The sequence below is a fragment of the Pteropus medius genome, unplaced genomic scaffold (genome assembly GCF_902729225.1).
Source record: "Pteropus medius unplaced genomic scaffold, Ma_sr-lr_union100, whole genome shotgun sequence".
NCBI classification, from domain to species: Eukaryota; Metazoa; Chordata; class Mammalia; order Chiroptera; family Pteropodidae; genus Pteropus; species Pteropus medius.
The window spans coordinates 45,824,938-45,841,114 of record NW_024344378.1 but is presented as its reverse complement, the minus strand read 5'-3'; the positions used below and the strand labels follow the sequence as shown (position 1 = coordinate 45,841,114).

Below are 16,177 nucleotides of genomic sequence, written 5' to 3'. Positions count from 1 at the left end.
CGATACTGCTTCGGAGGTAGAAGGTCTGAGGCGAGGGAATTCCTGTTGAACTGGGAGAGAGAGGAGGCTTCTTGGAGGAGGTGGCCCCAAAGGAGGACAGAAAGGAGGTGTGTGTGTGATCTTAAAAGCAACCAACAAACATTCTAGAAAGGGGGAAAGTGAAAACCGAGTCTTCCTACTGACTCCCTTTCCATTTAGACTCCCGCACCCATCCGCAAGGGGACCACTCTCAGCGCTTTCCTAGCACCCCTCCACCCCGGGACACGTTGGCACCCCCGTGTGGACGCGTGCAGGTACAGGGAGCTCCGGCTGCGCCGTGTGTGCGCGCTCAGCTCAACCCCGCCAGGGGCGCGCGCCCACCGAGTCACCTCAGCGGCGGGGTCTGCGGGCCGGGGCAGCCTCTGCACCCCTGCCCCCGCCCTGCCAGGCCCGGGGCCGCCCCAGCCTCCTTCCAGATGGACGCCCCTGAGCCTGAAATCACTCAGCGCGCGGTTTCTGATCCTCTTTCGCTTCTCTTTCTTGGGAGGCCTGAAGCTCCCTCTGCCAAAGGTTGCATAAAATCGCATTTCGAAAGCGGATGAGGACTTTTGCCATAGGGCTCGACCGGTCTTGGGCAAGATGCGTAGGGAAGATGGGTGTCTGTGGAGGGAAATAGGCCCGGATGGCGGGAGAAGCATCACTTGAGAGCTCCCAATACCTCCTGGCCCCGACGGCAGATTTGCAGTTAACACAATCTTTGTGCGTGTAAGAGTAAGAGTTAGGCCAAGGGTGCTGCTTATGGAGGAGAGACAGTTTGGTCTCCCTGGTGTCACCTGGTAATAATTAGTTAAGCCATACATCGGAACCATAAGGTTTTCTGTCTCTTTGCTTTATTTTACAGTAATAGTATTTTTTAGTCAACAAAGTCATAGAAGTTAAATTCCAACTCATTTCCCCTTTCCTTCCGCTATTCCAAGAAGTTTTCATTTTTTTTTCTTTTTTTTCCTCTTTCTTTCTCTTTTTCCTCTCCTTTATCTTTCTCTATTGGTCTTTCTTTCAACAAATATTTCCTGTGTACCCACCATATGCTAAGAAATGTTCTGGACTGTAAAGTTCTGTTAATGAAAAATAAAGTTCCTGCTTCCCTGGAGCTTACTGTTCAGTTGAAAGGAGGTTGACAAATAAGTGGAAAAACAAATAAATGCATAAGTGCTAATTTTCATAAGGGTACTGAAGTTTGATGTACATCAAGAATTTTTGCATGCGTGTGCAAACGTGCATATAATTTTGAATATTGCACGTATATAGGCTATTTTTAAAACACAAGGACCATATACAATATGCACTGTTCAGTAACTTGTCTTTCTCACTTAAAAATGCTGGTTGGAAATTTTCCCAATTGATATATGTAGGCTACCTTGTTATTCTTGATGGCAACATAGTATTCCATTCTATAGTTGTGGAGTTGATGCCTCAAAGACTCCGCAGATTCTTGGAGGCCCCATGGTCCTGGGAGCTGCCTTGGCTAGGGTGGGGACTGAGCAGAGTTTGTGGCTCTGCCTCATTTTAGCCAGAGCAGCCCTGCTTTGTGTCCTCAACCTTGGCTGCGCATAAGAGTCACCTTGCAGCTTTTTAAAACATTGAATTAGGACCTCTGGGGTAGGCACTGGGAATGAGCATTTTTTTTAAAGTTCCTCAGCTTTCCCTAAAGTACAGGCGGGACTGAGAAATACTGTGAGGTCATGGGGTCAGGGGAGCAGTTCCACTTTAAGATTTTGAAAGCCACCGACCTTGAAGGAGGACGTGGAGGCTGGGAGAATCCTGAGTGGGTGCACTCCATGAGCGCTCACAGCTAGTTAGGAGCAAAATTGCACTGTGGGGGGAGGGGGTAGATGACTCTGGACTCTAGCTGCCTACTCCCAGGCTCTGCCCCTCAGGCTACTCTTCCAGTGTACAATCTTTTACGAGTTTCTCTGCTTTTGAATTTGAAGATCATGGGATAAAAAAGGATATGTTTTCTTGTTCTCAAATTAAGATTTATACTACTGTTGCAGTTATTAAGGAAACACAACTCTAATATAGAAATAATCAAAAGATTTACATGAATAGGCAATTCACAAAAGATGAAATCCAAAAGATGGGCAAATGTGTATGAAGGAATCTCACCAAAATTTAAAGAGGCACAAACTAAACCAACAATGAAACATCTTCCCACACATACCATTGGCAAAAATGAGATGCTTAATGCCACCAAAATATGGGGAAATGTGTACCCCTTTTAAATTGGTACCTATAAGTCTTCTAGAAGGAATTTGGTAATATCAATCAAAAGCATTTAAAAAATGTATTCTGTTTGCTCCAGTAAATCCTCTTCTAGAAAAAAATGCAGGTGCCAAGATATATGTAAAATGGGTTCATTGCAGTTATTTGTTATGATTAAAATAATTGGAAATGGCATAAAGATCCGGAGATAACGGATTGTTCACAAAACAAACAAACAAAAAACCAATCCTGCAACCCATCGTGGAATATTAAGCAGCCATCAAAAAGGATGGAGCTGATCTAAGTGCATTGATATGGAGAAATGGATATACTGCATGAAAAAAAGCAAGTTCCAAAACAGTGTTTGGATATGGTCCCATTTTTGCATAAAAGTAACTGTGTATGTATATTTGTGTATGAATACACATGCATGCATGTGTATGTCTGTATATAGGTATGCATGTGTATATGCACATATGTATATGTCTGTATATGTGCGTGTATGTATGCTACATGTATCCGTATGTATATATTTATGTGTTTGTATTTATGTGTGTGTCTATGACCAAGAGGATATTAACTACTAACACTGGTTATCTCTAGGCAGTGAATTACAGAGGTTCTTTCACTTTTTACTCTCTTTAAAATTTTTTAAAATTTAATTTTGATTACAGTTGCCATACAATGTTATATTAGTTTCAGGTGTACAACAAAGTAATTAGACATTTATATACCTTACAATGTGATCACCCCAATAAGTCTAGTACCCATCTGACACCAAATATAGTTATTAAAATGTTATTGACTATATTCCCTATGCTATACTTTATAACCTGGTGACTATTCTTTTCCCACCTCTTTTTAATCCCTCCCCCACTTCCACCCCTGACCTATGGGGCCTGGCGCCCCTGGAGCCTGGCACCCCCAGCACACTTGAGGGGCCTGGTGCACCTGGAGTATGGTCCATGGCTCCACCAGGACCTTCTGCGTGTAAAGCAAAAGTGCTAACCACTACGCTATGGAGCCACCCCACCTGGTGACTATTTTTATAACTGGTAATTTGTAATCTTTTCCACCTTTTTCACCCATTCCCCCAACCCCCTTCCCATCTGGCAATCATCAATTCATTCTCTGTATCTATGATCACTTTTTACTTTCATACAACATACATCTATGTTGTTCAAAAAATCTTTTTACTATCAGAATATTAATTTTATAATAAAAAGTTTAAAATATTTTCCATTTTTTAAAAGAAAAAATTATAAGTAACTCATATTTATTAGGGGAAATACAGAAAAACAGAATAAAGAACCCACATCCCCTTTGCTTCTATCCCACAAAGGCCACCGCAGTACCAATTTGGCTCATTTGCTTCCAGTTTTTCTCCTTTGCCTTGTTTAGAAAGCTGTTGTCACTCGGTATAAATAATTTCACATCCTCTTTTTTCTCCACCTTACATTTAATGTAGGTATTGCTTCAATTTAAAAAATATTTTTCTTGCCGTCAGATATTTGGAACATCTCTGACCTGCTACTATTGCGACTGACGCTGTGATAAACATCTTTGTACTTGATGCTTCTTGACCGAGGTCTTAAGATCCATTCCCAGTAGTAGGCAAATTACTGGGCTAAAGAGTAGGAACGCTTTTAAGTCCCTGGCACTTCTTGCAAATTGCTCTCTGAAAGAATAGAGCCTGTCTCCACTACAACCAGCTGTGCAGGACTTGTCCTTGAGAGGGAACTTCCCATTTCATTTTCTAATAAGGCCAGTCCCTTTTCTGAATCTTCTCCTTGCAAATAGACTCAGTTTTCCCCTCTTCTGTCCTCCCTCCCATGCTTTAGTGGACAGAGCAGGGTACTGTGGGTTCAAATCATGGCAGGGACCGTGACTGGCTGTGCGACTTGGGGAAAATCTCCTGACTTCCCTGGGCCTCCATTTTCCTTCTCTAGTTCCTGCCTTCCTTCTCATGCTGCTCAAAAGATGATGTACCTGACCGTGCTTTGTAGAGGTCAGGCATGGTTGGATATTATTATTTTCTTTCTTCTTTAGGATAGCACCAAACCTTTTCTTCCAAGTTTCCTCCTGGCTCTGGCAGGAAATGCTCTTTGTAAGAAAAGTGTCCTGGTGTCTTCCCAGCTCCACTGGCAATTGCCTTATACTGAGAGGAAGGTGCCCTATCTTCCATTCCTTGGTGCATCTCTCCAGACCATCCTCTTCCAGGGGAAAGAGCAGGGGCTTGATGGCTTAGAGACAGTTCTGTTTCTCCCTTTCTTGCAAATCAATATAAAGAAGCTGCAAACGACCTTCCTCCTCCTTGGCCTGCCCAGTGACCAAAAAGAGTGACCTTACTGAAGGCTCAGGGAAACAGCACTAGAACTCAAGAATTCATTCACTCATGCGTGTGTGCATGCATTTGTTTATTAGATTATCCATTTAGTTACATTTTCAACTGGGGTTAACAGCGTGCCTGGCCTGGTGCATGCTGAGAAATGACAAGGAATGGAAAAGTCCAGGCCCTGGTTTCTGCCTTCTAGAGTCCCACGTTGAGGGAGGCAGTAGGACTATCCTAGGCTCCTGTGTTCCTTTCATTCAAGTCCCGATGACCTCAGCCCGGAGAGCTCTGTATGATCTGCCACCTCTGCCTCGAGCCCTCCCCTTCCTTCTACCTGGTGTTCCTGGAAACTTTGCTTGGTAGATCCTTTGCCAGACTAACTTTTACTTATCCTTGGGTACCAGCTTAGATCCACCTTCTCCCAGAAGCCTTTCAGGACTGTCCATTTCTTGATTGGGTGGTTCTACATGTTTCTGAAGCAGCCCATCCTTTAAATCTGACAACATGCTTGATGGTCTTTGCCCCTTCTCTTATAAGTTGTCTTATCAAACTGCAGCCTCTTGAGGGCAGAGATGGTGTCTGTCTTACTGAGCCTTGTATTCATTTTATCCAAAACAATGCTCAGCATATAATAGGTGCTCAATAAATACTGGGGGGCGAACTAGAGGGCATAAGAGCAGCAGGTGTTGCGAAGTGAAAGCCTCCGAAAGTGCAGACCTCAAGCATGCTGTAGGAGCCCGGTGGGGCGGCAATGATGAGAGGAGATTTCCTCGAAGAGGTGGGGTAAGAATGGGCTTTGCAGACTGAGCAAGACTCAGATGAGCAGAGGGAGGAAAGGCACCCCGGTGAGAGCGTGAGCAGAGACGAGATGGTGGCACAGCATGATTATGTGTGAATGTATGCGCTTGGCTGGATGGAGTAGTTGAACAGGGTGGTTGGAGAGAAAGGCAGGTATTGCAGGTTGTGGGCACAGGGGCAAAAAGTGGAGGGCAATGAGAGATGAAGGGAGGAAAATCAAGCATTGACTGTTGGTCCTAGGGACAGAGAAAATTACTGAGCTACAAAAAGGCAGCTGAGTGTGGTGGTATGAAGTGTGGTGGGCCCAGCTCTGTACAATCAGCCTGGAGACCTGGATTCAAATCCTGTCTCTACCACCTTCTGTTCATGCAAATCTTTCTAACTTTGCCAAGTCTCATCATTGAACCAAAAAATGTTGAGCTCCTTCATGCTAGACACTGTTGTGTGCCCTGGGAATTCGGTGACAATCACGGTGGACCCAGGCCCTGTTCTCACAGATCCTTGCAATTTTCAGTCATAAAACCTGCAATGAAGACTATGCCATGCACATGGATTATGACAAAAAATTGTTACTTGATGTCTGTTTTTTAAAAAAATGACAAATTTACGCTATATGGTCTTTGTGAGTTTCAGAGGGGATGACCTATATGAAGCTACCTATAGTAGCTGCAGAGGTGGCCATAAAGATGACAGTGATATCTGAGATTTAGGAAGTCCCTAGAGATGGCGTGAGAGGTGGACAGGGCAGAGAGAATGTATAGAAAGATCATCTCTTGGTCCACGCGGGATCTCAGTGACCCTTTGAGAATCTCTTGAGTGCCGGGAGGGCTCTACCATACCCTCCTCTTAATAAGCGGCACCGCCCACAGTGCGTGCCCTCGGCCAAAGCAGGTGAGGAAATAGCTGTCTGTGTTGTCAATGACAGCCCACACGGATCCTGGGGGACGAGGCCCAGCTCTCCCAGCGAGTCCTGTGTCCCTAAACCCAGCGGCTTAGAGATAGTCAGAGGATTGTTGCAGATAGAAGCACAGCGCCAGGCAAGGATTGACCTCCTTCTGGCCTTAGGTCCCATTCTGGAGTTTCCTTCCGAAACTTCACGGGGTGACACCTACCTGGCTTCTTAGGGGGTTAGCCACCCCGGGGCCTTTCGAGAACTGATAACACTTATCAGTTCCCAAACTAGATAGAACTGTTTCTACTCTACTCTGTCTTTCTAGAGCCCTGTCCCCAAAGGTCCCTGTTCCATCCTGTTATGAATCCAGAGGTGAAGGTAGGTGTCTGGGGACTGAGTAAAGGTGAGGTGTTAAGTTGCCCAGAGCTGACTGTGGGACACAGAATTACAGGGGAATTGTATTTTCTTCCTTATATTTTTCTGTTATAAATAATTTTTTTTCCCAATGAGTATGCTTTTGAGAATCATTTAAAACAGGGGTTCCCGACCCCGGGCCACTGACCGGTACCAGTCTGTGGCCTGTTAGAACCCGGCTGCACAGCAGGAAGTGAGCGGTGATCAAGCAAGTGAAGCTTCATCTCCATTTGCAGGCGCTCCCCTGCGTTAGCATCACTGCCTCAGATCATCGGGCATTAGATTCTCATAGGAGCACTGGTCCCTGGTGCCAAAAAGGGTGGAGAACACTGATTTAAAATATATATATATATTTTTTTTATAATTGACAAGATATATAAATAAACAGTTTAAAAATGAAAATATAGTCTATGGCCATGCCACCCTGAACAAGCCCGATCCTATCTGATCTCAGAAGCTAAGCAGGGTCAGGCCTGGTTAGTACTTGGATGGGAGACCATCTAGGAAGACCAGGTGCTGTAGGCGTAAAAAAAATAAAAATAAAAAATAAGGGATTATTAGCTGACAAGGTCCTTGCAATTTGTGCGATCAACCAAGGGTTGCCTCACATAAAATAAAATAAAATAATAAAATAAAATAAAATAAAATAAAATAAAATAAAATAAAATAAAATAAAATAATAAAATAAAATAAAATAAAATAAAATAAAAAAATAAATAAAATAAATAAATAAATAAATAAAATAAAATAAATAAATAAATAAATAAATGAATGAATGAATAGAATAAAATAAAATAATAAATAAAATAAAATAAAATAAAATAATAAAAATGGTATGGATTGTTTCCACATAATGGAGGCTAAGATTTGGGACTCAGTGCCTAGGACATAACTAGGTGCTCAAAGTGTTGGAATGAGAGGCAAGATGGGGTCTCCTTTCTTACCACTACCTATTTGTCCATGATGCATTAATTGAGGATCTACCATGCACGAGGAGCCTGGGATCCTGGGATGACTGGACTCCCAGGCTAGAATAGGAGGCAGCAGGTATAGGTACTGGCAATAGTGTGGCATTGGGAGCCCCAACGAGGTTGTTCCATGCATTATGGGGGATGTGCTCACCTGCGGATTGAGGAAGATTTCATTAAAGGAGGGTGATGTTGGAGCTGTGTGGCAAAGGATGGATAAGGAGTTTGTCAGGCTGGGAAAAGAGTACAGCCATTGCAGGCATTCATATCCATATTTCTTTGCTCCTTCGTTTATTCACTCAGCCATTCCTCAGATAATGCTTATCTGTGGCCCAAACCAGATCCAAACTGTCCCCACTTCTCCTGTGTTTCTGGAGAATATTTCCAGAGCACCTATTATATGCCAGGCCCTGACCTAGACAGCTGGAGATACAGCAAAATGAGCCCTGCCTTTCTCACACTGACATTCAATATGCTAGACAGGAAGTACACATATGTTAGAACGTCAGGGATAATGCCAAGAGCAAAACGGCAACAGGATGATAGAGAAGGTGATAGTGGAGGCCATTTTGGTTGCCGTGGTTGGGGAGGAGACACCAGAAGGAATATCTGGGGGAGGAACAAAGGGCAACAGGTGGGAATGAGCTGGGTGCATTTGAGGAGGAGTGAAAAGAAAAAAAAATGCCCCTGGGAATTTTTGAGCAGGCAAACAGTGTAATATGATCAGCATTTCAAAAGCTAGCTTCAATAAGAAAATGATCTTCACATTTTTTTTCCACAGGCAACTTTTAAAACATATTTGAAAAAATTTTGATCATAAATTTAAACTTGCAAAGAATGCATTCTGTGTTTTGCTGTATGTAGTAGATGTTTTTAAAAATATTTTGTCACCTAAACTTGGGACTGCAGGGTTAGTTCTTTTGATTTAAAAAGAATGTCTGCCACATCATGCTCAGTCACCGCAGTCAGCCAAGACAGACTTGTTTTATTGTCAGAAGGCATCTCTGACTTCACTTTTTAAATTCAAATAAGCATGTGTCACCATGACAATTTTTTCGCTTCTGAGCTCTAAATGCTGTGAGATTATAGGAAAATGAGCCTTGTCGAGGCCCAGTGAGCACTGACCTTCCCTGTCAAACTGCCCCTTCGTTGGGTACAGAGAAGTTTCATGGGGCGATGCCCACAGAGGACTTGGGAGTGTGAGAGGTGTGCCCTTCCTGTGTGGAGTGGGAGAAAACATCCAGGAACAGATGGAGGGACCTCAGCTGCATAAATGTTTCTGTGTATCCTAGGCGTGTGGGCGTGGACGACTTTAAGGGAGAGTTTTGTGAAGTCTGCACTGATGCGCCCACATTCCTGACATGAAGGATGGAGAGTGGTGGGGGGAAGGGGACAAGTGACTGGACTGCGAGACCGCCAGTGGCCCTGAGACCATCCTGTAGGATGGGAAGTGGCCTGGGCGAGGTGGTTGCAGTGGGGATGGTGTGAGGTGGTTTTGTTGAGGAAATATTTGGCCGCCCCTGTGTTCTGGAGTCTGGCACACTTCTTTGGAAAGGTGACTGCACCTAGGCCTGGTGCAAAGAGCAAAGGTCTAGGAACTTAAGGCCCAATCCCACTACTAAATGGCTAAGTGAACTTGACAAGTCACTGAACCTCTGTGGGGCTTATTTGTCAAGTTATCCTGGCCTTGCCTGTCAAGGAGCTGTAAAGGTGAGCTGTTGAGGGGACAGCTTTGGAGGGGCCAGCACACTGGGCTCCTGGGAGACCGCCATCCAGCCGCAGGGTGTAGGGTCCCGTAGGCTCACGTGTGGAGGATCAGGGACTCAAGAGCTCAGCTTGGTTGCCAGTCACTCCTGGCACTGTCTGAGCTTCTCACGGCCCAAGCTTCCTACTCAAAGGCATTTCCTTAACCATTAATATTGCTTGATTATGATCCAAATGACCCAATTTATAGGTTCAGAGGAGAGGCAGAAAGCAAAAGCTGCTAACGGGCACCACGAGCCATGGCATAGCCCTAGTCAACCTGTTTCTCCCTCACAGTAGCACCTCTGGCCTTAGTTTCCCCTCTTGAAGCCCTGCTGTGTGCCAGGCTGACCTCTGACCTCTGAAGGCATGGTATTTAGTTTCTAATGAGGAGAATTTAGACCTACTAGATACCCAAGGCCCTACTGTGTGCAGAGCCTACCTGCCCACAGGGGCTGCAGGTCTGGGAAGTCACAGGCACGCGCACACACACACACACACGAGGCACATAGCAGCCAGGGTAAGAAATAAAATTTAAAATCCAATGCTAGCAAGCTTCCAGGCTGAGCAACAGCTTCTGGATAGGTATGTGTTGTGGGGATGGGGACAAAAGAGGGTTTCAGGTGCAGGGGATCTGGATAGCCTAGTGCACAATGGGTTGAGTTGGAAATCTGGGTCTGAGTCCCCGATCTTCTGGGAAGTGACCTTGGGCAAGGCCCTTGGCCTCTTCGAGCCACTGGTTCCTTATTTGCACAATAAGGGCAATAACCCAGATTGGTCTAGAGAGCAATCTTGAAAGGCCTTTTCAGTTTTGATTGTTTCGGTTCCACTATTCTAGGTTTCATGGCTGTGAGGTACTCTGCACTGGGCCTGAGAGTTCACAGCAGCTTCTATATCCCATCGGGTGTGGACCCCATGCCCGTGAGTCCTTAACCCCCATGTGGACTGATACTCTAACCTAACGTGAAGCTCGGGAATCTAGGTGGGTGGGGTGAACAGAAATCTCTGATCAAAAGTGTCCTGGTCAGAATGACAAATTAGATGGTATTTCTACTGTAGGCTGTAGGACCCACCCACACCTTGCCTTTGAAGGCCCACAGAAGGCCAGAATCCAGCATCAACCTGAATGGGGAAGGGAAATTGAGAGAGTAATGCCAAATCAGCTCACTCATGGGGGCACCCACCCCCAACATGCCTGTGGGCCCTGACTTGCCTGTGCAAATTAAGCCTTTCCCAGAAATACCAGCTGCTACTGCCACACATCATCTTCTTGTCCTGCTCTGAGGCCTTGTCCCTGTAACTTCCAGAACCAAACTTCATAATCATCCCTCCTCTTTCCTTGGGCAAGCTTCCTTAGGCCTTAGAGATTAAACGAAATCCCAAATTAATCTTTGTAGCAGATTATCTCTAGGGCAAAAGGCTAAAGCAGTGGAAAAAGTGTTGTCTAGGGAGTCAGGAAACTTGGGTTCTGCCCCAGTTCTAGCTCCTTGCTGCGTGACCTTGGAGGAATCCCTCGCCCCTTTGAGCATCAGTTTCCCTTTCTGTACCAGAAGGCCTAGGGGGCTCTCTAAGGGACCGTAAATTCTATTTTAACTGGTGTTGGTGTCTCAGGGTCTCCTTGGCCCTGTACTGTGCTTGCTACACGAGGGCCCCAGCCAGGGCTCCGGTGAGAAGCTGATGTCCTGAGACCAGAAACCAAGGGAGAGGGTAGTTTTAATTATTACTCATATTCTGAAATTGATTTTTGGCATGGAGACATTTTTGGTTTGTATTTGTGGCTCAGCATATGGCTCTAGGTCTTCTCAGCCATCTGACTTCTAGGAAAGAAGTGTGACCCAGGCAGCTGCAGACTGTGACTTGCAATATACTTCCTCATGGCTGTGATCCCAGGTGGGGACTCGGAGGCCCTGGGTGTGAGTGGAAGAGGGCCCAGGAGGGCCTGTATTTGCCCCAAGAAGGGTAGGCACTGGCAATATCTCCTCTGAGCCCTTCTAACTGAGGCCTTGCTTAAGGTGAGTGAAGGTTCTTTTTTGCAGTTCTCAGGAGATAAGATTTTTTTAAAGCCCTAGAGGAAAAAGGATTTTTACCTCCCTCTTTTTTTGCTTTTCCACATTCTACTCTCATTTGTTGACAGTGAACATATATACTGCTTTGGTAATAGGGCAGGGGGATGCCTGTTATTATTATTATTTTTAATGCCATTCCTGAAGCCAGCAGCATCCACCACTCTGCTCATCTCAAGATTTTGATAAGGAGCCAAGTGCTGGGTGGTGGAAAGAACATTGGCTTCAGAGTCAGACAGACCTGTGCTAAAAGCCTGGCCCCACCATTTCCTAGCTGTATGTCCTTGGTCAAGTTACCTAGCTTCTCTGAGCCCCAGGTTCCTTATGAAATGAAAATAAGAAGTCAATCGTATTGTGCATTTAACGTGTGCCAGTCACTGTTCTAATCGCTCTACGTGTATTATTTAACCCTCACAACAACTCTACAAAGAACGTACTATCGTTAGTCCCATTTTTACCAATGAAGAAACAAGGCACAGAGAGCTTAAATACCACTCCTAGGTCACTCAGCTAGTCCATGGTGGAGCTGGGATATGAGGCCAGGCGGTCCCACCTCAGGGCCTGTATGAGCTTGCCTTCCTGGTTACACTTGGCTCCCAGGCCAGGGACGTTTCAATGAGATGGAGTGTGCAGAGGGCTCAAAGCCCAGCACACAGTAGGGTCACAGCCCTTCCCCTTCCTTCTTCTAGGGTCAGAGGTGGCGCAGGTGGTCCAGTGACACCGGAAACACTTAACTATCCAGGGTGCCCAGGGCTTCTGAACCACTGTGTCACCATGGTCACTGAGAGTTGGATAGGGCCTGGACAGCTTGCACCCAGCCTTTCATCATTCCATCAGTGATGGGGCCAGCACAGCTGGAGAGGCGCGGTACCTTCTCCCAAGTCCCGTTGCTCAATTGTGAGGAAAAGGAAGCAGGAACCAGACCTCCTGACTCCTATCAAGGCCGTTTCTGTGGGCCACAACCTCCTAGGCCAGGAAAAGCCCCTTGGGGAAGCAGAGGCAGGCTCCCACCATCTTGACTCTGGATGTTGTCACACTCTCTTAGTACTTGCTGGCTTGGCTGGGGGGCTGAAGAGCACCGGTAAGTTGTGGGGAGACCAGAGGAAGCAAGAGCCCCAGAACACAGCCGGCAGAGCAAGCCCTCCAGCAGCTGGTGTGGGAGGGTTAGTGGCATTGGGCTGGGATCTCTCTCCTTCCCCAGCATTGACATCACTGCCATTCCAGCCACTGCAGACCCCCTCACTTTGCCACCACCATGGGAATGAGGTGACTGTGGTGATGGGACTGAAGGGTGGTTACACTCTTGTAGCTCTAGCTGCAGGGAGAATCCAAAATTGTGAAACAGATATAGGTCCGGGGAGGGTAGAGGGGGTAGGAGAACAACTGTCCTCTGAGACACGCAGCCTCGAGGGCAATTTCCTCACTTTCTTTGACCACTTGGGGAAACCTTCTCCTACTCTTAATAAATAAGAGGGAAGCAAACAACTCACACTCTCCTTCATCAATGACATCTCATGATCATGGTTCCTGTCTACACAGCGCTGACTAACAGGCACCGGGCCTGTGCTGGGCACCTCACATGTCTGATCCCATCTAATTCTCACAGTGCTGGACCACGAAGGTCCATTTATTCTCCCCATTTTCTGGAGGAGGATGCTGAGGCTTGGTAAGATGCTCAGGAACTCACAGTTTGTATAGCAAGCAATAGACCTGGGATCTGGACCCCGGTAGCCCTTCCTCTAGACATTTTAGGGCCTAGATTGTTTAGGCATTCCTTTTTTCTTTTTTAAAAAATCTTTTTAAAGAAAACTATTTTAAAAAAATATTTTTTTAAAATATAAAATAGCTTTCTTTCACATACCATACAACTTACATATTTATAGTGTATAATTCACTGGTTTTCAGTACATTCACAGAATTATACAACGATCACCAGAATCAACTTGAGAACAACTTTAGAACATCATTACCCTTCTCCCCAAAGAGACCCCGCACTCCTTGGTTGTCACCCCTAAATCTTCCATCCCTTTCAGCCTCTGGCAAGCTCTATTTTCTATAGATTTTCCTATTCTGGACATTTCATATAAATGGAATCATACAATACATGGCTTTTTTTAGCTGACTTCTTTCACTTAACAAAATGTTCTCAAAGTTTACCCATGTTGTAAACATGTGTCTGTATTTCAGTCCTTTTTATTGCTAAATAATATTGTATGGATAGACCACATTTGTTCATCCATTCATCAGGTAGTGGACATCTGGGTTGTTTCTACTTTGGGGCTACTATGAATAATGCTGCTATAAATATTCATGTACACATTTTCACGTGGATGTATGTTTACAGTTCCAATTCCAATGAGTATATACCTAGGATCATATGGTAACTCTATGTTTAACCTTTCGAGGAACTGCCAGCCTGTTTTCCACAGTGCCTGCACCATTTTATATTCCCACCAGCAGTGTAAAAGGGGTCCAGTTTATCCACATCCTCGCCAATACTTGTTATTATCTGCCTTTTTGGTAAGCGCCATTCTAGTGCGTGTGAACGGGTCTCTCGTTATGATTTTTATTTGCATTTCCCTGATAACCAATGATGTTGATCTTCTCATCTGATAATTAATGATATTGGCCACTTTATACTAGTTTTAACCTTCTTTATTTTTTTAAAATGGAAAATGCCTTTACATGGTTTCTAAATAAATTCTAAAGGAAGTTTAGTAAAAAATTGTCCTTCTACCTGCCCTAAATCATTCCAGAGATATTTTATGCAATTATGATAAAATATGTACAAATGTTTTTTCTTTTTAACACAAATGGAGCATAATAAATATCTCTGTACTTTGATTTTCCACTTTATATCGTCACATATTTTAACATTGCTTTAGTGTTGTAAGAGCCACTGGAGGCCTCAGTGTGTCTGCAGAGTCACAACCTTTTTATTTACTTCTGGGGCAAATCGAACATCCCTGGAGGCCTTTTAAGATCTGATTTCTGGGGCGGGGTGTTTTGTTTTGTTTTGTTTTAATTAACAGAATATATTTTTTAGAGCAGTTGAATTTTTACAGAAAATTGAATAGGCGATAGAGTTCCCATGTGCCCCTTCCCTCCTCTCCCCACTTTCCCTATTATTACCATTTTGCTTTACTGTGGTAGGTTTGTTACAATTAATGAACCTGTTTTGACATACTATTATTAACTAAAGTCCATAGTTTACATTAGGGTTCATTCTTTTGACAAATGCATAATGTTGTGGAAGAGGAAGAAACTTCCCTTTACCCTCGAGTTTCTCGCAGCTGGTATAATAATCAAATCGACATGAGACAGATCAACGAGAGAAAATAACCAAATTTAATAACGTATGTATGTATGGGAACCCCACATACATGAGTCTGAGACCCCACGTACACGAGAGGTTCAGAGACAGAAAGTTAAAATGAGCTGTATATGGCATTCTGAGCTAAGGATAAGGTGAAGTGCCTGGGGCTTCAGAGGGGAGAAACGCCACTCTCAGAATGATAAGAACAGACTTTCAGTAATTAGATGTTTACCCTGACCTCTAGGTGGATCATAAAAAGTTATTTCTGTTGATAACTCCTATTATGGGCAAGGCCTGCAATTTAAATTCTTTAAGGGAGTGATAAAAATTTATCTTAAGCCCACAGAGTCTCAGATGCCTTTGGCTCAAAATAATCCACATGTCAAAGTAGCAAGTCTTGGGGAGGCCAGTTCCGAACTCCCTTAAGGTCTTATATTCACCATTACAGTATCATACAGAATAGTTTCGCTGCCCTAAAAACCCCCTGTGCTATGCATCTCTCTACCTCAGTTCCACCCTGTGGCCACGACTGATCTTTTGACTGTTCCTCTAGTTTTCTATGACTGGGTTTTAAGGAGGAAGATGGTCCTGTTCACCCAACGTTCCTAGCTCTAGGGAAGGGCTGGAGCCTGCTCAGAGGCTGTGGGGCAGGGGTCCATTGAGAATTGTCAAATGAAAAAATGAATACAATTTAGTAATGAGTTTGATGTCCTTTATTTAAAGAAAACCATCTATGCACAGGGGGAGTACAGGGCCTTATAAGCAGTAGTGTACTCTTTCTGAGAGATTTTGGGCAAGGCTGAGTTTTGTTTTTTTTTTTAGTTTCAAGTATACAGTACATTGGTTAGACATTTATATAGTTTATAAAATGATCCCTCCAATTGCTCCCTCCCTCCCCTGGCCCTCCTCCTAGCCAACATATTAATGCTAACTGCATTCCTTCTGCCATGCTCCCCATCCCCGTGACCATCTATCAACTACTAATTCGTACTTCTTTAAGCCTTCACACCATTCTCCCAGCCCCCCAGTCTCCCTTCCCTCTGGCCATCACCAGATTGTCCTCTATATTTGTGAGTCTGTTTTTGATTAGTTTGTTCTTTTTGTTCCTTAGATTCTACATATAAGTGAAATCATATGGCATTTATCTTTGTCTGACTTATTTCACTCAGCATAATAACCTCTAGGTCCATCCATGTCAGTGCAAATAGTAGGATTTCATTTTTTCAATGGCTGAGTAATATTTCACTGCATATATGAACTATAACTTCTTTATCCAATCGTCTGTTGATGGGCATTTAGGTTGCTTTCATATCTTGGCTATTGTAAATTGTGCTATCATTAAGGTAGGGATGCACGGATCATTATGAATTATTGTTTTGGTTTTCTTTGCATGACTACTCAGAAGTGTAA

General features: G+C 44.3%; 1 pseudogene; it reads left to right on the top strand.

Annotated features, from left to right (window-relative positions):
• Positions 1-7,083: 7,083 nt before the first annotated feature.
• LOC120609836 (uncharacterized) lies at positions 7,084-7,202 on the top strand (annotated as a pseudogene).
• The last annotated feature ends 8,975 nt before the right edge of the window (positions 7,203-16,177 follow it).